Source organism: Hemiscyllium ocellatum, chromosome 40 (genome assembly GCF_020745735.1).
Source record: "Hemiscyllium ocellatum isolate sHemOce1 chromosome 40, sHemOce1.pat.X.cur, whole genome shotgun sequence".
Taxonomy (NCBI): Eukaryota; Metazoa; Chordata; class Chondrichthyes; order Orectolobiformes; family Hemiscylliidae; genus Hemiscyllium; species Hemiscyllium ocellatum.
In genome coordinates, this window is record NC_083440.1 from 1,005,369 (window position 1) to 1,025,729 (window position 20,361).

The window sequence follows — 20,361 nt, forward strand, 5'->3', positions numbered from 1 at the left end:
TAGATTAGGTGGATCAGTTTTTGTTCAATGTGTGCAGGAGGGTTTTCTGATGCAATACGTAGATTGGTCAACAAGGGGTGATGCAATATTGGATTTGGTACTGGGGAATGAACCCAGCTACGTGTTCCATTTGGAGGTGGGTGAGCACTTTTTGGCAATAATTATTTTAATTTTACAATAGTGATGGGCAGGGATAGGTATATACCACAGGGAAATATGCTTAACTCGGGGAAAGGCAATAATGATACGATTAAGCAAGATTTAGGATGTATAGGATGGGGAAGGAAACTGCAGGGGTTGGACACCCTTGGGATGTGGAGCTTATTCAAGGAACAGGTACTATGGGTATTCAGAATAGTTTTGTGAAGGGTCGTGCGTCACTTACCTTATTGAGCTCTTTGCGATGGTAACCAAACAGGTGGATGAAGGTAAAGCGGTTGATGTGGTGTATATGGATTTCAGTAAGGCGTTTGATGAGTTTACCCACGGTAGGCTATTCTCAAAATGAGGAGTTTCGGGCTTGAGTGTGATTTATTGGTTTTGATCAGAAATTAGTCGGCTGAAAGAAGGTAAAGTGTTAAGGTTGATGGGAAATTTTCATCCTGGAGATCAGTTACCAGTGGTGTGCTGCAAGGATCTATTTTGTGGCCACTGCTGTTGGGTTTTTTGTCAATGATCGAGAGGTGGGCGTGGAAAGATGGGTTAGTAAATTTGCAGATGACAGTAAGGTAGGCAGAGTTATGGATAGTACCAAAGATGTTGTGAGTTACATAGGGACAGAGATGGTGGGCGGCACGGTGGCACAGTGGTTAGCACTGCTGCCTCACAGCGCCTGAAGACCCGGGTTCAATTCCCGACCCAGGCGACTGACTGTGTGGAGTTTGCACGTTCTCCCTGTGTCTGCGTGGGTTTCCTCCGGGTGCTCCGGTTTCCTCCCACAGTCCAAAGATGTGCGGGTCAGGTGAATTGGCCATGCTAAATTGCCCGTAGTGTTAGGTAAGGGGTAATGTAGGGGTATGGGTGGGTTTCGCTTCGGCGGGTCGGTGTGGACTTGTTGGGCCGAAGGGCCTGTTTCCACACTGTAAGTCTAAGTCTAATAAGATGCAGAGCGAGGCTGAGAAGTGTACAATGGATTGTAACGATGAAAAGTTTGAAGAAGTTCACCTTGGAAGAAGTAACAGGAATGCATATTACTGGGCTAATGGAAATATTCTTGGCAGTGTAGATGAAGACAGATATGTCGGTGTCCAGGTGCAATATCCCTGAAAGATGCCACCCAGGTTGATAGGGTTGTTAAGAAGGCAAATGGTGTGTTGGCGTTTATTGGCAGAGGGATTGAATTTCGGAACCATGAGGTCATGCCTCAACTGTTCAAAACGCTGATAAGGTCGTACCTGGTTTATTGTCCACAGTTCTAATCAACACATTATTGGAAGTATGTGGAAGCTTTGGAAAGGGATCAGAGTAGATTTACTAGGATGTTGTCTGGTATGGAGGGAAGGTGTTACGAGGAAAGGCTGAGGGAACTGAGGTTGTTTTCATTGAAGTGAAGAATGTTGAGAGGTGACTATATCGATTCGGACACGATAATCAGAGGGTTAGATAGAATGGAAGTGAGAGTCTTTTTCCTCGGATGGTGAAGGCTAACATGAGTTGACATAGGATTAAACTGAGGAGAGATAGATTTAGGACAGATATCAGGGGTAGTTTCTTTACTCAGAGAGTAGGGAGGGTGTGGAACAGCCTGCCTGAAGCAGTCGTAGACTCGCCGACATTAAGAGTATTTAAATGGGTATTGGATATACATTTGGATAATAATGGAATGGTGTATGTTAGATGGGCATCAGATTAATTTCACAGGTCAGTGCAAAATCGAGGACAAAAGGCTCTTTAGTGTGCTTTAAAATTCTGTTGCAACGCCTCCATAAATCTATTTATTCATGGGGAGACTCAATCTGAGTTCAGAAGCAATTCAATATCATGTTGAACTATCCCGTTCCACCAAATCTCCGATTAATTTGCAACCAGCTGAGAGCAGCATAAAGTGGGAAGAGATTCGCCTGTCTCTGACAAAAAAAACACCGTTCTTAGAAATTTATCAACTTTTGTCTTATTAGATAGACCATGCCATATTGTTATCTACTCTTTGTTTCCCTTGACATTAAACTGATCTTTCTGCTTCCAACACCCGGCCCATATCCCTCCAAACCCTTCCTATTCATATACCCATTCAGATGCCTCTTAAATGTTGTCATTGTACCAGCCTCCACCACATCCTCTGGCAGCTCATTCCATACACGTACCACCCTCTGTGTGAAAAAGTTGCCCCACAGGTCTTTTTAATACCTTTCCCCTCTCACCCTAAACCTATGCCCTTAGGTCTGGACTCCCCGACCCCAGGGAAAAGACCTTGTCTATTTACCCTATCCATGCCCTTCAGGATTTTATAAACCTCTATAAGGTCACCCCTCAGCCTCTGACACTCCAGGGAAAACAGAACCAGCCGGTTGAGCCTTTCCCTATAGCTCAAACCCTCCAAACCTGACAACATCCTTGTAAATCTTTTCTGAATTCTTTCAACTTTCTCACATTTCAGAGCTGTCTCTGGGTCCGGATGTTCCAGAATTATTACTCTCTTTGATTCTGAAGTTCAGAGCTGTCCCCTGGTCTGACTGAACCAAACTGAGTAGCCAGGGTGACGAATCATCTCTGTCCCAAGCCTGTGTTGGTGCGTTACTCTTCAGAGGGTTGGTGTGGACTTGTTGGGCTGAAGGGCATGTTTCCACACTGTAGGGAATCTAATCAAATCTAATCTGATATAATCGTAATCTAAGTCATTGTTCAGAAAACGATAAACTGCTCAAGAAGGGAAGGAGATAGTAGCATGGTCCAATCTGGTGCCAGAAAATAACAGAAATCGACGCAGAACAAGAGATGAAAGAGAGGCTATCATTCAAAGTGAATGAGGTAAATGATGGAGAGGAGGGTGGAACACTGACAAGTTCCAAGCTGGAAAGGCAGATATCAAAAGCGATAGATAGAGAAATAGATGGTCGATCACAAAGGAAGAGAGAGACAGAAAGAGCACAGTGGGTGAAATAGAAAAAAAGGGCCAGTGGAGATTAATGAGATTGCGAGAAGGATGGAAATGTTGGGACAGACATGATTTGGAAAGACGAGGACAATGTTTGTGTGTCTGTGTGTGTTTGCATGTGCGCATGTGCCTGTGTAAGTATGTGTGTGTATCTGTGTGTGCATGTGTGTGTATGTGTGTGCATGTGTGTGAATGTATGTGTGTGTTTCCGTGGATCTGTGTGCGTGTGTCTTTGTCTGTGTGAGAGAGAGGGATAACAAGAGAGAGAGAAACGCATGGGAAGAGAGAGAGAAATGCTTTGAAGGAGAATAGGTAGTCATGGTTAAAGAATGCAAGAGAGAACCGGGATGACAACGATAAGGAGGAGCTGCAATTAGGAAAATAATTCGTAACTGGAGACGACTGAGACCACGATATCTATTAGTGTCACCTTCCACTCAAATGATGGGTCAAGTTCTGATTCTGATGAAACGCACAATAGTCGCCATGACAGGCAGCTTTGTCCATTTCCTGGTTGGGTTTGAACAGATCTTGTCGTAGCTCAGCTGAACAGCTCAGAAACACTTTTTCAGAAACAATCCAGGAATCATCTGAAGAGACACTCAGAGTGTATGTGTCAGATTATCAGGCAGCGGGTGTAGCAGAATCAGGTTCACGATAATTGTTGGGCTCTCTGCTGTTAAACTAATCAGCTACAAACTTTGTTTCTTTATGATTCAGCAAGTTAGCGATGAGCGTGAATGGGAATTTGACAGCATTTTTCAACTCCTCTCTGAACCGAGTCTGGGTCATTGTATAAATACACGTATTGGTGCAGGAACTGAGCAGCTGCAGCATCTGGGCTGTGTGATTTGCAAATAATGAATAATGTTGGAAGTCTGTTATTTGCCAGTAAAGGTTAAAGATGAAACGGGGCATCCATAAGATTATGAAGCTGCCAGATATACTGAATAGTAAAATTATGGACTTCCTTCTACTTTCCATCTCTGTATCCTTGTGGTTGGGATCATTACTGACACCCCGGAGTTTCCTGCGGACTCGGCCTGTCACTAAAATACGTCTGACAGTCAGAACATTGAGAATCAAGATCAGGAAGAAGGGGAGACAAGGGGTTAGTGTGTAGTGTAACAATACATAGGCGGACCATACTGGGTCAGTGAAAGTATCTGGCTTATTGACACAACCCCAAGGAACATTATCAACTATACGGGTAGGTCCATACATAAAGTAAGAGGGGACAGCCTCCAAACAGCCCAGCAGACCCACTGTTCCTAGAATCACAGCTGCTATTTTCCTGGTGCAATACATTGTTTTCAAATTCTCGCAACATATGGCAACGAATCGATCGATGGTGAAAGTAACTGTGTACCAAACAGCAACCACAGTTGTAGCCGTAGCCAGCACATTCAGGAATGCACACATTGGAGTAATTCTCAGGAATGAGTCGGATAAATAAATCCCCGCTATCCAACATAAGATGGGATCTGATATAATGACCAGGAGATCAGTCACTGCCATTCCAAATAGGTAGAAAGTGATACACGTGGAAAGACCACACTTTCCTCGGAGGAGAATCACAATTGCAACTGCATTCACTGGAAAACAGAGAAAAAGGAAAAAATACATTAATGTTCTGAACTGGAGGACAAGCAGAATGGTGAAGGAATCACAATGCAGTTGTATAAAATGTTGCAAGCTGATTTATCAACCTGGGTAGCTTGTTCCCACAGAGAAACCGGAAGTCAATAAAACTAGTATCTCACCACCAAGACATCTGTGCAAGGTATATAGTTACTTGTGGACAAATGAGAAGAATTATACATTTTGATTCAGAAAGCAAAATTTCGATTGAGCATTCACGCAAATAGTTGGGAATGTTTGCTTTGACATGAATATGCATGAGGGCTGTTGCTCACGGTACATCATAATGAGAGAGTCTGATCAAAACCAACACTGATGTTTGAGAGGGGTATGCAGAGATGACACAAGGATTCAGTGCAGGGTGGAAGAGGGAGGTGAATATTAAGCCAGTGATTGTGATTGTGATTGGAATCAATAACACACCAAGAGGCTTAAATTTCCTTTTGTCTGTTCAACATCACACTCTCCACCAGCCCAACACTAAACACTGTCATCCCACGCATTTCCTCTATATCTCTCTTTAGTGTATATTTATTTCTCATATTCATTTTTGTTTTGCTCAACGGTTTTGTTGTCTTCTATTCTGTCTCTCCATCTCTTTGGATGACTCTCACTTTACTTATCTTTGTCAATGCGCCTTTCAAATTGAGTATTAACTTCCCATGCTAGCATTTTGTTCACCAAGTGTCCTCTCCATCTGGTCTATTTCCATAGGCAGTTTATTCACAGAGAAGTGAATGCCACAATGATTCTATCTATCATAACTTATTTCTATTTGCTCACATGGACTCGTCAAATGATCGATATTGCACGGAGTAAACAGAAAGAAGGCACCTTAAACTATATTCTACAAAAACTGACAATCTTTCAGCTCAATTCAAGTGAAGTTCCTGCGACAGTAAAATAGGTTGACTCACGGGTGCACCAAAGAGTGTGAACTGAAACAATACGACAACAGATCTGAACCTGTCATCCTGGCAGAGTGAGGAAATTCTCAGGCAAACGTAGGAGAGAATGTGAGAGCGTCAGTAGAAAACGAATCTCAGTAGTCAGCCATTTGAAATGAATAACATGTCTCAGCAGTAATGACCAAAATAAGACATCAAATCTCATCACCAAAGAATATATTTACAGTGATAGAGGAAATTGTGTTGTCCATCATAATGGTGAGTGTGAACTGGATCATTATGAATCATTGCAGCCTTTAAAACTTGAAATATCTTGACAGTTACATTTCACAGCATCAAACCACTCGTACTCCCTCATCTTGTCATTCACTCACTGTTCACAGGAAATTACTGCCAATGCGATCCTGATTGGCAGTAATTTATTGATAACCATACGGGGTTAGATGCACAAGAATCATTGAAAATACACTGCAATTCCCACAAAGCCGAACAAACAGACACTGAAAACGGAGCATCAGGGATTAAAACCGAAAGAACTGGGGATGCTAGAAATGAGAAACGGAAACAGAAACTCCTGGAGAAATTCTGCTGACCCGGCAGAATCACATATTCTGTGTTAGCATCATTAAATAGCTGAAATGTCACAGGATGGAAAATACAGCAACATACAGCAGACCATTGCGCACCAAACTGCACTGTTAGGGATGGAATAAAACAAGTTACCAGGAACTCCAAATGCTGCCAGAAGAGGATAGTAAATTTCTTCGATCTGATTGATTATTGCATCCCTCATTCTGCTGCAATTCGGACCCTCTGTAGATCAGCAACATCACATCTCTCCCTGTCAAATGTCTTTGACCTTGTAAAAGCCGAATACTTCTGATTTATACAGAGTATTTAACTTCACTGACAGACGTACATTTCTGATCATTAGTCATACTCACTTAAATGAAAACATTACATCAGCAGGAATCGTTTGGAATCATAATATGACAGGTGTAAGAAAGGCATCTTAAATCCCACAAGTTATTGAACACCCTTTTGGCAACAGATCTGCTTAATGCAGCGTGCGTCATGCATGCAGGTATGAATGACAGAGTTCGGCATGAGAAAGAGCAGCTGATGAGGCATCTTGAGCACAGAACATCGAACATTACAGCGCCGTACAAGCCCTTCGGCCCCTCGATGATGCACTGACTTTGAAAGCAATCTGAAGCTCATCTAACTTACACTACCACATTCTCGTCCATATACCTATCCGATGATTATGTGCATGCCCTCAATGTTGGCAAGTCTACTGCTCTCGCAGGCAGTGCATTCCATGCCCCTATTACTGAGTAATCAAACTACCTCTGACATCTTTCCTCATGCATCAGGCCTCTATTTAAAGCCATGTCCCCTCGTGCAAGATATCGCTCTTTGAGGAAAAAGACTCCCACTGTCCAATCTATCTGATCCTCTGGTTATCTAATATGTCTCAATTAAATCACCTCTCAACCTTCTTCTCTCTCATGAAAACAGACTCAACGCCGGTTGCCTTTCCTCATAAGACCTTCCTTCCATGCCGGCAACATTCTCGTAAATCTCCTCTGAACTCTTTCCAAAGCCTCCACATCTTTCCTATAATGTGATGAGCAGAACTGGATGCAATACTCTAAATGTGGCCGCATCTGAGTTTTGTGTAGCTACAACATAACGTCATGGTTCCGAAACTCAATCTGTCTACCAATACAATCTCACAAATTGTCCGCCTTCTCAACAACCCTATCAACCTGGGTGGCAACTTTCACAAATCTGTGTACCTGGACACCTCGATATCTCTGCACAACTACAATACCAATAATCTTACCATGAGCCCAGTACCCTGCATACCTGTACTCCTAACAAAGTGAAACACCTCACACATTTCTGCATTAAACACAATTTGCCAACTCTCAGCCCAGCTCCGCAGTTTATCTGTGCCCCCTGTCACCTAGAACATCTTTTATCAGTATCCACAACTCTATCGAACTTAGTGTCATCTCCAAATTTACTTACCTATTCTGCAACACGCCCATCCAGGTCATTTCTCTAAATAACAAACAGCAGTGGACACAAAATACATCCTTTCTGTAACCCACGAGTCACTGAACTCCAGGATGAATATTTCCTATCAACCATCACCCTCTGTCTTCTTTCAACTAGCCAATATCTGATCCAAACCGCTAAATCACCCTCAGTCCCATGCCTCCGTATTTTCTGCAATAGCCTACCATGGGGAACCTTATCAAATGCCTTACTGAAATCCATATAAACAACATCAACCGCTTGACCCTCATCCACGCCGTTTGGCCACCATCTCAATGAACTCAAAACGTTTGTGAGGCATCACCTAACCTCCATAAAAGTGTGTTGACCATCCCAAATAAACTTATTCATCTCTTGACCATTATACATCCTATCTCTTATAATCATTTCCAACAATTTACCCACAGCCTAAGTAAGGCTCACTGTTCTATAATTTCCAGGGTTGTCTCTACTTCCCTTCTTCAACAAGGGGACAACATTTGCTATCCTCCAGTTTTCTGGCACTATTCCTGTACACAGCAATGACGTAAAGATCAATGCCAAAGGCTCAGCAATCTCCTCCTTGGCTTCCCAGGGAATCCTAGGATAAATTCCATCTGGCCAAGGGGTCTTATCTATTTTCACACTTTCTGGATTAGTTAACACCTCCTCTTTATCAACCTCAATCCTATCTAGTCTAGAAGACGGCATCCCAGTATTCTCCAAGACCACATTTTCTTTTTCTACTGTGAATACTGACGAACTGTATTCATTCAACACTTCCCATCTCTCCTCTAATTGCACGCATAACATCCCACTACTATGCTTGATTGGCCGGAGACTTACTCTGGTCATCCTTTTATTCTTGGTCTAGCTATGATAAGCCATACAATTTTCCTTGATCCTATCCGCCTTTGACTTCTCATTTCCCCTCCTGGCTCTTCTGAGCTCTCTCTTCAGGTCTTTAGTGGCTAACATGTGACTCTCAAGCGCCCTAACTCAGACATCCCATCCTAACAAAAGCCTCTTTCTTTCTCTTGACAAGAGACTCAACTTATTTAGTGAATGACATGTCCCTCGCTCGAAAACTTCCTCCCTGTCTTACAGGTACATACTTTACAAGGACACACAATAGCTGTTCCTTGAGAAAGCTTCACATTTGAATTGTGCCCATCCACCACAGTTTACTTCCCCATCCTATGCATCCTAAATCTTGCCCAATCACATTGTTAGTGCTTTCCCCCAGTTATGTTTCTTGCCCTGTGGTATATATCAATCCCTTTTCATCTCTAATGTAAAAATAACTGAATTGTGAGAGAGGGGAATCTTCGGGAGGTGGTAGGATTGGCAATGCGGGGTTCACAGCCAATGAGGTTACAGGCTGTGGGTGGGAGATCTGCAGAGATAATAAGTTTGTGGATGGTCTGGGGGTTAATGTATTGGTTTTGGGGGGATGTGAGGTGATGATCAAGAGGGCAGTAGGACGAGGAAACTTCCATAGGAGGTAGAATTGTGATTTGTGGGGTACACGGACGACGAAGCTGGAGACTGTGGGTAGTACATCGTTAGTAGGAAGTAGAATCAGGCATTGCGTTGTTCACAGACAATGAGGTTGGAGGCTGTGGATGGGAATCTTCACTGGGTGTCAGAATCGGGAAGTTCGGGATTCATGGGTAAGAGGTTGGAGGCTGCAAATGGGAAATCTTTGGTTGGAGTTAGATTCAGGCGTTGCTGGATTCCTGGGTAATGAGGATGGATGTTATGAATGGGAATCTACCGTAGGATTAAGCATTGGGCAGTGCAGGTTCCACGGACAATGAGGTTGGAGATTGTGCATGGGAATCATCAGTTGGAGGTCGAATCGGGCACTACAGGTTTCGTGGACAGCGAGGTTGGAGGCTATGAATGAGAATCTTCTTTCGAGTTAGATTTGGGCAGCGCAGAGTTCGTGGACAATGAAGTAGGAGGCTGTGGGTAGGAATTGTGGTCACTATCACCAAAGTGCTGACCTACCTCCAAATCGAGTACCAGGCCAGGCTCATTACTCAGTACCAAATCCAATGTGGTCTTGCCCCCTTGTTGGCTGGCTACATTCTAAATGTACGTTTGCTCACTGTGCTGGAAGATTGATTTTTAGACGTTTTGTCACCATACTAGGTAGCATCACCAGTGAGCCTCTGGTGAAACACTGGTGGTATTGCCCGCTTTCTACTCACGTGCTTAGGTTTCCTTGGGTTGGTGACGTCATTTCCTTTAGTGATGTCATTCCATATGGTGATGTCATTTCCTGTTCTGTTTTCTCCAGGAGTGGTAAATGTGATCCAAGTCAATGTGTTTATCTGTAGAGTTCTGGTTGGAATGCCATACTTCTGGGGATTCTGGGTTGTCCGAGAACGGATGCGTTGTCGCAGTCGAAGTGATGTCCTTCCACATCTGTGTATAAGGATGCCAGTGAGGATGGGTCATGACGTTTTGAGGCTAGTTGATGTTCATGTATCCTTTTGGCTACTTTTCTCCCTCTTTGCCCCATGTTGCGCTTGTTGTAGTTGTTGCAAGGTATTTAGTGAATGACATCAGTTTTGCTTGTTGTCTGTATAGGGTCTTTCAAGTTCATTATTTGTGGTTTTAGTGTGTTGGTGCGTTTGTGGGCTACCATGATGCCAATAGTTTGAGTAGTCTGGCAGTCATTTCTGAGATGTCTTTGATCTCGTGGAGAGTGGCTAGGGTATCTGGATGTAATTTATCTGCTTGTTTGGGTTTGTTGCTGAGAAATCAGCGGGCCCTGCTCAATGGGAACCCACTCTTTTTAAGTACACCATCTCGGTGACTTTCCTCTGCTCTTCGTAGTTCCTCTGTGCTGCAGTGTGTAGTGGCTCGTTAAAGTAATGTTCTAATACAGCTTTGTTGCAAAGCATTAGTCTAATCTTTAGTCTGAGACAGTTTAACTCCTACTGTGGAGAATACAGGGGTAAGGCTGCCTTTGAGTACTTGCAGTCTGATTCTCAACTCCAGAAGTGCCCAATATCCTGTAGCCTTGTACGTTCCCAGGAACTGAGAACAGATATGCTCGGAAGACACAGAAAAATGGATGAAAGGTTCTTTTTATACGGTTTACCTCCGAATTGTCTCATCAAATCAACTGTTCTGATTTTCAGCAGGGAGCACAGGGAGCACAGGGAATGTCATGTAGTCAAAGAACTATACAACATCAAAAGAGGCCCATCGGCCCACCTTGTCTATGCTGTTCAACAAATACCAAACTAAATCAATCCCATTCAGTTGTATTAACTCCATAAATAGATTCTGTCGTATTTTAGTTGCACGCTCAGATGCTTCTTCAATGTTGGATGAGCACCTGCCTCCATCACCCTTTCAGTATTAAGTGACATTTGCAGATGCTGGAGATCAGAGCTGAAAATGTGTTGCTGGTTAAAGCGCAGCAGGCCAGGCAGCATCCAAGGAACAGGAAATTCGACGTTTTGGGCATAAGCCCTTCATCAGGAATGAGGAATGTGTGTCCAGCAGGCTAAGATAAAAGGTAGGGAGGAGGGACTTGGGGGAGGGGCGATGGAAATGTGATAGGTGGAAGGAGGTCAAGGTGAGGGTGATAGGCCGGAGTGGGGTGGGGGCGGTGTGGTCAGGAAGAAAATTGCAGGTTAGGAGGGCAGTGCTGAGTTCGAGGGAATCGACTGAGACAAGGTGGGGGAAGGGGAAATGAGGAAACTGGAGAAATCTGTGATCATCCCTTGTGGTTGGAGGGTTCCCAGGCGGAAGATGAGGCGCTCTTCCTCCAACCATCCTGTTGTTGTGTTCTGGCGATGGAGGAGTCCAAGGACCTGCATGTCCTTGGTGGAGTGAGAGGGAGAGTTAAAGTGTTGAACCACGGGGTGGTTGGGTTGGTTGGTCCGGGCATCCCAGAGGTGTTCCCTGAAGCGTTCCACAAGTAGGTGGTCCGTCTCCCCAATATAGAGGAGGCCACATCGGGAGCACGGATGCAATAGATGATGTGTGTGGAGGCGCAGGTGAATTTGTGGCGGATATGGAAGGATTCCTTGGGGCTTTGGAGAGAGGTAAGGGAGCAGGTGTGGGCGCAAGTTTTGCATTTCCTGCGGTTGCAGGGGAAGGTACTGGGAGTGGAGGTTGGATTGGTGGGGGGTGTGGTCCTGACGGGGGAGTCACGGAGGGAGTGGTCTTTGCGGAATGCTGATAGGGGAGGGGAGGGAAATATATCCCTGGTGGTGGGGTCCGTTTGGAGGTGGCGGAAATGACGGCGGATGATACGCTGTATACGGAGGTTGGTGGGGTGGTAGGTGGGCGGAAGTGACGGAGGATACGCTCCATCACCCTTTCAGACAGTGTGATCCAAAGGTCTACCTCCATTTGTATAAAAGCAATTCCTCAGATGCCCTCTAAACCACTTACTCCTCTGAAAATATATGGCCTCTGATCTTAGGTTTGTCTGACGCAGGGAATAGACTATCATGATCTATTCTCTGTCTGGCTCAAACCATGTTTTGTCCCTCAAACAGTTTTCCTCCACGATGTCTTTCCTCCAGGGGAAAACAAACCCCATTCGATCAAGTCTCTCCTCCCTTATATGGTTCATGAAGTTGGAGATGCCCTTCATCTGGTTTGTTGCCTGTGCCACATGTTAATGAAGCGAGGAACAGGGAGAGAGTGAAGGTGAACACATCGCTGCAGGGATGGTGCAGGAAGGGAGTGTTTTGGATTCTTGGAGAATTGGAGCTCTTTCTGTCGATGGTGCAAACTCTACAAAGAGGATTCGCTTCACCCGAATCCGAGAGGGACAAATATCCTGGGGGGCGTGGGAGGGCGGTGGAATTTGAAAATGCTCTTCAGGGTCGGGGGGAGGGGTTTAAACTATTATACTAGGCGATGAGAACCTGAATTGTACTTCTAGTGTACAGGAGGTTGAGGATAGTGAGCTCAGGAATAGGTTTATAAAGTCACAAGAGAGCACCGTCATCCAGGACATTGCTTTGAAATATGTGTATTTCAATGTCAGGAGAACCCGGAATACAGTGGGTGAACTTGCAGCATGGCTTGTTACCTGGGATTTACATGTTGTGGCCATTTCAGAGACATGGCTGGAGGAGGGATGAGAATAGTTGTTACAGATTCCGGGATTGCATGTTTCGGCAAGAACAGGGAAGATGGTAAAAGAGGCAGGAGTGTGTCATTGTTCTTCAAGGGCAGTAGCACAGCAGCTGAGAGAACGATTCAGGTCTCATGTACTGAGGTAGTTTGGTCTGAGGTTAGAAACGGGAAGGGAGAGGTCACCCTGTTGGGAGTTTTCTGTAGGCCTCTGAATTGTTTCAGTGACGTAGAGGAAAGTATAGCAAATATTATTCCAAATCGGAGCGAGACTAACAGGGTAATTTTTCTGGGGACTTTAACTTTCCCAATGTGAAATAACAATACTTTGCCTGAAGTAGATTCGATGGATCAGTTTTTGTTCAATGTGTGCAGGAGGGTTTTCTGATGCAATACGTAGATTGGTCAACAAGGGGTGATGCAATATTGGATTTGGTCCTGGGGAATGAACCCGGCTATGTGTTCGATTTGGAGGTGGGTGAGCACTTTTTGGCAATAATTAAGTTAATTTTACAATAGTGATGGGCAGGGATGAGTATATACCACAGGGAAAAATGCATAACTGGGGGAAAGGGAATAATGATACGATTAAGCAAGATTTAGGATTCAAAGGATGCGGAAGGAAACTGCAGGGGATGGACACTCTTGAGATGTGGAGCTTATTCAAGGAACAGCTACTGTGGGTGGTCAAAACAGTTTTGTGAAGGGTCCTGCCTCACTTACCTTATTGAGGTTTTCAAGAAGTTGACCAAACAGGTAGAAGAAGGTAAAGAGTTTGATGTGGTGTATATGGTTTTCAGTAAGGCGTTTGATACGTTTACCCACTGTAGGCTATTGTACAAAATGAGGAGTTTCGGGCTTGAGCGTGATTTATTGGTTTTAATCAGACATTAGCTAGCTGAAATAAGGCAAAGTGTGGAGGTTGATGGGAAATGTTCATCCTGGAGGTGACATAGCATTAGATTGAGGAGGGATAGATTTAGGGCAGATATCAGGGGTAGATTCTTTACTCAGAGATTAGTAAGGGTGTGGAACAGTCGACCTGAAGCGGTTGTAGACTCAACGACGTTAAATGAGTATTGGATATACATTTGGATAATAATGGAATGGTGTATGTTAGATGGGCATCAGATTAATTTCAGAGGTCAGTGCAAAATCGAGGGCCAAAGGCCCTTTACTGCGCTCTAATGTTCTATTGAAATGCCTCCATAATTTTTTTATTCATGGGGAGACTCAATCTGAGTTCAGAGCAATTCAGTATCATGTTGAACTATCCCGTTCCACCAAATCTCCGATTAATTTGCAAACAGCTGAGAGCAGCATAAAGTGGGAAGAGATTCGCCTGTCTCTGACCAAAAAACAGCATTTTCAGAAAAGTATCAACTTTTTTCTTATTAGATAGACCAGGCCATATTGTTTTCTGCTCTTTGTTTCCCTTGACATTAATCCGATGTAAGTATCTACTCCCAGCACCCTGTCCATATCCCTCCAAACCCTTCCTATTCATATACCCATTCAGATGTCTCTCAAATGTTACAATTGTACCAGCCTAAACGACATCCTCTGGCAGCTGATTCCATACACGTACCACCCTCTGCATGAAAATGTTGCCCCTTAGGTCCCTTTTATATCTTCTCCCTCTCACCCTAAACCTATACCCTCTAGGTCTGGAGTCCCCCACCCCAGGGAAAACACTTTGTCTTTTTACCCTATCCATGCCTCTCATGATTTTATAAACATCTATAAGGTCACCCCTCAGCCTCCAACGCTCCAGAGAAAACAGCGCCAGAATGTTTAGCCACTCCCTATAGCTCAAACCCTCCAACCCTGGCAACATCCTTGTAAATCTTTTCTGATTTTTTTCAACTTGCACATTTCAGAGCTGTCTCCGGGTCTGGATGGTCCAGAATTATTACTCTCTTTGGTTCTGAAGTTCAGAACTGTCTCCTGGTCTGACTGAACCAAACTGAGTAGCCAGGAGGACGAATCATCTCCGTCCCAAGCCTGTGCAGTTGTTTTGCAGGGGCAACAAGCAATTAAAAAAGCACATGGAATATTGACCCTCATTGCTAGAGGGATGGAGTTTTAAAATAGGGATGTCATGCTGCATTTGTATAGGGTGTTGTTGAGGCCACATCTGGTACTGTGAACAATTTTAGTCTCCTTACTTCAGAAAAGATGCACTGACACTGCATCGGGTTTACAGGATGTTCACTGGGTTGTTCCTGGAAAGGGGAGGGTTGCCGTATGGAGGAAAATTGAGTAGGCTGGGACTGTAATCATTGGAATTGAGAAGAACGAGGGTCGAATCTAATGGAAATATATAAAATGATGAAGACAATAGATGAGAGGGAGGCAGGAACATTGTTTCTACTGGTGGGAGAAACTAGAATAAAGGGACATAATCTCAAAATAAGATGGAGGCACATTTAGTGCCGGGTTGAGGAGAAACGTCTTCACCCAAGGTGTTGTGAATCTACGAAATTCCCTGCCCAGTGAAGCAGGTGAGGGTCCCTTGTTGAAATTCTTCTTTTTTAAAAAGGTAAACGTAGATAGGTTTCTGAACTGTTAAAGAATTAAGGGTTATGGTGAGTGGGAGGGTGAGTGGAGGGTTATGGTGAGTGGGAGGGTGAGTGGAGGGTTATGGTGAGTGGGAGGGAGAGTGGAGGGTTGTGGTGAGTGGGAGGGTGAGTGGAGGGTTTTGGTGAGTGGGAGGGTGAGTGGAGGGTTATGGTGAGTGGGAGGGTGAGTGGAGGGTTATGGTGAGTGGGAGGGTGAGTGGAGTTGAGTCCATGGAAAGATCAGCCATGACCTTATTGAATGGCAGAGCAGAATCGAGGGGCGAAATGGTTTACTCATACTCCTATCTCTTATATTCTCGAGGGCTTATCAATTGGAAAGGAATATCAACTTTTTTATAAATGTACTTGCCCAGAGAGTATTTAAAGTAAGTCGAGACTTTCCCCATCAGTGTTACCTTTCAAGTGAGATTACTGATGACTATTTCTTAATAACAATTCATAACTTTAGTGAAACTGTGAAATAATAACTAAAACTTGTGTTTCCATAAACAGAATTAATCTTGAGAAATTGTTGTGCCATTTATGGCATAATGTATCCTCGTGAGTTTAAAATGAATTTCTCAGTCTTTGAATCTTTATTCTTCTCCATTTCAATTCTGATTTTTTTGAGGAACTGTCCATGTTGAAAAGCCGAGTTCTGTACCTCAGTCTGTGAACTTTATATCTCTGTGTATCTCCGTGTGCTTGACTCTCTGCCCCTGTTTATACAACTCCATTACCAAACGGATGCAGGACTCTGAAACCAACGTGCCTTGTTTAATCTGAGATGTCACTTCTGTGCATTGACAAAACCTTTAATTATCAAGGACAAAGACTTGAAAGGAATCTGGATTTTCCATTATATCTGCTGTCTACCTCCTAACTAATATAAAGGATTCAAGAAGAGCAGCTAATTTCAAAATTGTTAACTGGTTGCTTATAAATACTGTGTCTTATACCTCTCTATCAAACGATAGCTGAGCAAGTTGGTATTCTCTTTCCAATTGATAAGACCTCAAGAATATCAGAACTGTGAGTATGAGTCGGCCATTTGGCCTCTCGATTCTGCTCTTCCATTCAATAATACTATGCCATGATTTTTGACCTTTACCAAAGTTGATGTTGGAATGTCAATCTGCCTGGTCGTCTATCCCGGGTATCTCTTTGTAGTTATACTTGAATCAAATTTTGTCTGGGGCTCACTACAAACTTCTGTGTGATGAACCGTGTGCATCATTTTATCGGAATCGGTGTCATAGAGAGTCTGACAGTGTGTTCCAGGAATGAAATGGTTGTTTCACGAAGTTAATAACACACAGACCAAACGGAAACCCCATTCCTCACATCCCAAATGCATCTCTTTTACAAACCCTTCATTGTATTCCATCGGTGAATAAGATGAAATCTCCCTGAGCACACTTGTCTCAAACTGTGCCAGCATTGTGTCTGTAACATTGTAACTGCCCCAGTCAACATTGGCCCAAAGTGAACAACTCAGCTTCTCCAATCAGACTGTGCAGCTAAAGGTCCTCATGACTAGAACAATCTTGTGAAATCTACTCTGCGCAGTCTGAAGACACAACAAGAATAGAATGAGACACAGTGGGTTCTGGTGATGCTGAGGCGGACTCAGTAAAGCGCAGAGCTCGACTTCATTAATGCAAACCTGCCGTCACTCACTGTCCCTGACAACGGAAAAGGGACAGGGGAAGCCTGGAGAGTGAAAGGTTTCTCTGTTAAAATCGGAGAGACACATTGCAAGGTATCGCGAGTTTGAATTTCCTCTGATTTTTGTGCACACTTCCCAATTCAAGGACCAGTTTGGTTTGATTTGATTTGATATATTTATTGTCACACGTATATTGTTTTACAAAATAAAGCAAAAAATGTGAATATAATGTGGCCAATTTCCTGAGACATCTAATAACAGAAAAATAAATCAAAACACAGAATATAAAGGCAGGAGAAAAAAATAATGTTCAAATTTGCAGTCCTTCTTAGATTAGATTAGAAGTCTTACAGTGTGGAAACTGGCCCTTTGGCCCATCCAGTCTACACCGACCCTCGAAAGAGCAACGCAACCAGACCCATTCCCCTAAACTTTCCCCTCATTAATGCACCTGACATTACTAGTAATTTAGACCGTAATGAGCCCTAACATTACGGCCAATTCACCTGACCTGCGCAACTTTGGACTGTGAGAGGAAACCCACACAGACAAGGGGACAATATGCAAACGGCCAGACAGAAAGTTGCTTGAGGTGAGAATTGAACCCAGGTCACTGGCGGTGTGAGGTAGCAGTGCTGACCATTAAGCCACTGTAACACCCCACTTGTTAGGTGCTCCCTCAGGGGCCAAATTCAGATTCCCTTCACTGCACCGCCACCACTGGGAATGAGAGCCACCACTCTTCGGCGCCATCTCCCTTTCCAGGACGCCCTTGTCACTATGGATCCTCGCTGGAATTCGACAATGCAGCCGTCACCAATGTTGGCAGGTTTTGTACTGACCCAAACTCCACTCCACTATCATTAGCAGTCTGCTTTGGGCCCATCCAAACACTGCAGCCGCTGATGTGGGTGGGTTACTCTTCGGAGGGTCGGTGTGGACTTGTTGGGCTGAAGGGCATGTTTCCACAATGTTGCAAATCTAATCTAATCTAATATAATCTAATCTAATCTAATCTAATCGTAATCTAATCTAATCTAATCTAATCTAATCTAATCGTAATCTAAGTCATTGTTCAGAAAATGATAAACTGCTCAAGAAGGGAAGGAGAAAGTAGCATGGTCCAATCTGGTACCAGAAAATAAGAGAAACCGATGCAGAACAAGAGATGAAAGAGAGGCTATCATTCAAAGTGAACGAGGTAAATGATGGAGAGGAGGGTGGAACAGTGACATGTTCCAAGCTGGAAAGGCAGATATGAAAAGCGATAGATGGAAATATAGATGGTCCATCACAAAGGAAGAGAGAGACAGCAAAAGAGCAGTGGGTGAAATAGAAAAAAGGGCCAGTGGCAATTAATGAGATTGAGAGAAGGATGGAAATGTTTAGACAGACATGATTTGGATAGACGAGGACAATTTCGTGTGTCTGAGTGTATCTATGTGTGCATGTGTGCGTGTGTGTGTTTGTGTGTGTGTGTATATGCTGTGCATGTGTGTGAATGTATGTGTGTGTTTCCGTGGGTCTGTGTGTGTTCCTGTGTCTGTGTCTGTGTGAGAGAGTGATAGGGAGAGAGAGAGAAACGCTTTGGAAGAGAGAGAGAAATGCTTTGAAGGAGAATAGGTAGACATGGTTAAAGAATGCAAGAGACAACCGCGATGACAACGATAAGGAGGAGCTGCAAGGAGGAAAATAAGTCATAACTGGAGATGATGGAGACCACGATATCTGTCAGTGTCACCTTCCACTCAAATGATGGGACAAGTTCTGATTCTCATGAAACGCACAATAGTCGCCATGATTGGCAGCTTTGTCGTTTTCGTGGTTGGGATTGGACAGATTATGTTGTGGCTCAGCTGAACAGCTCAGAAACACTTTTTCAGAGACAATCCAGGAATCAGTTGAAGAGACATTCCGAGTGTTTGTGTCAGATTACCAGGCAGCGGGAGTAGCAGAATCAGGTTCAGGATAATTGTTGGGCTCTCTGCTATTAAACTAATCAGCTACAAACTTTTTCTTTTATGATTCAGCAAGTTAGCGATGAGCGTGAATGGGAATTTGACAGCATTTTTCAACTCCTCTCTGAACCGAGTCTGGGTCATTGTATAAATACACGTATTGGTGCAGGAACTGAGCAGCTGCAGCATCTGAGCTGTGTGAGTTGCAAATAATGAATAATGTTGAAAGTCTGTTATTTGCCAGTAAAGGTTAAAGATGAAAAGGGGCATCCATAAGATTATGAAGCTGCCAGATATACTGAATAGTAAAATAATGGATTTCCTTCTACTTTCCATCTCTGTATCCTTGTGGTTGGGATCATTACTGACACCCCGGAGTTTCCTGCGGACTCGGCCTGTCACTAAAATACGTCTGACAGTCAGAACATTGAGAATCAAGATCAGGAAGAAGGGGAGACAAGGGGTTAGTGTGTAGTGTAACAATACATAGGCGGACCATACTGGGTCAGTGAAAGTATCTGGCTTATTGACACAACCCCAAGGAACATTATCAACTATACGGGCAGGACCGTATATGAAGTAAGAAGGGAGAGCCTCCAAACAGCCCAGCAGACCCACTGTTCCTAGAATCACAACTGCTATTTTCCTGGTGCAATACATTGTTTTCAAATTCTCACAACATATGGCAACGAATCGATCGATGGTGAAAGTAACTGTGTACCAAACAGCAACCACAGTTGTAGCCGTAGCCAACACATTCAGGAATGCACACATTGGAGTAATTCTCAGGAATGAGTCGGATAAATACATCCCCGCTATCCAACATAAGATGGGATCTGATATAATGACCAGGAGATCAGTCACTGCCATTCCAGCTAGGTAGAAAGTGATACATGTGGAAAGACCACACTTTCCTCGGAGGAGAATCACAATTGCAACTGCATTCACTGGAAAGGAGAGAAAAAGGAAAAAATACATTAATGATCTGAACTGGAGGACAAGCAGAATGGTGAAGGAATCACAATGCAGTTGTATAAAATGTTGCAACCTGATTTATCAACCTGGGTAGCTTGTTCCCACAGAGAAACCGGAAGTCAATAAAACTAGTATCTCACCCACCAAGACATCTGTGCAAGGTATATAGTTACTTGTGGACAAATGAGAAGAATTATACATTTTGATTCAGAAAGCAAAATTTCGATTGAGCATTCACGCAAATAGTTGGGAATGTTTGCTTTGACATGAATATGCATGAGGGCTGTTGCTCACGGTACATCATAATGAGAGAGTCTGATCAAAACCAGCACTGATGTTTGAGAGGGGTATGCAGAGATGATACAAGGATTCAGTTCAGGGCGGAAGAGGGAGG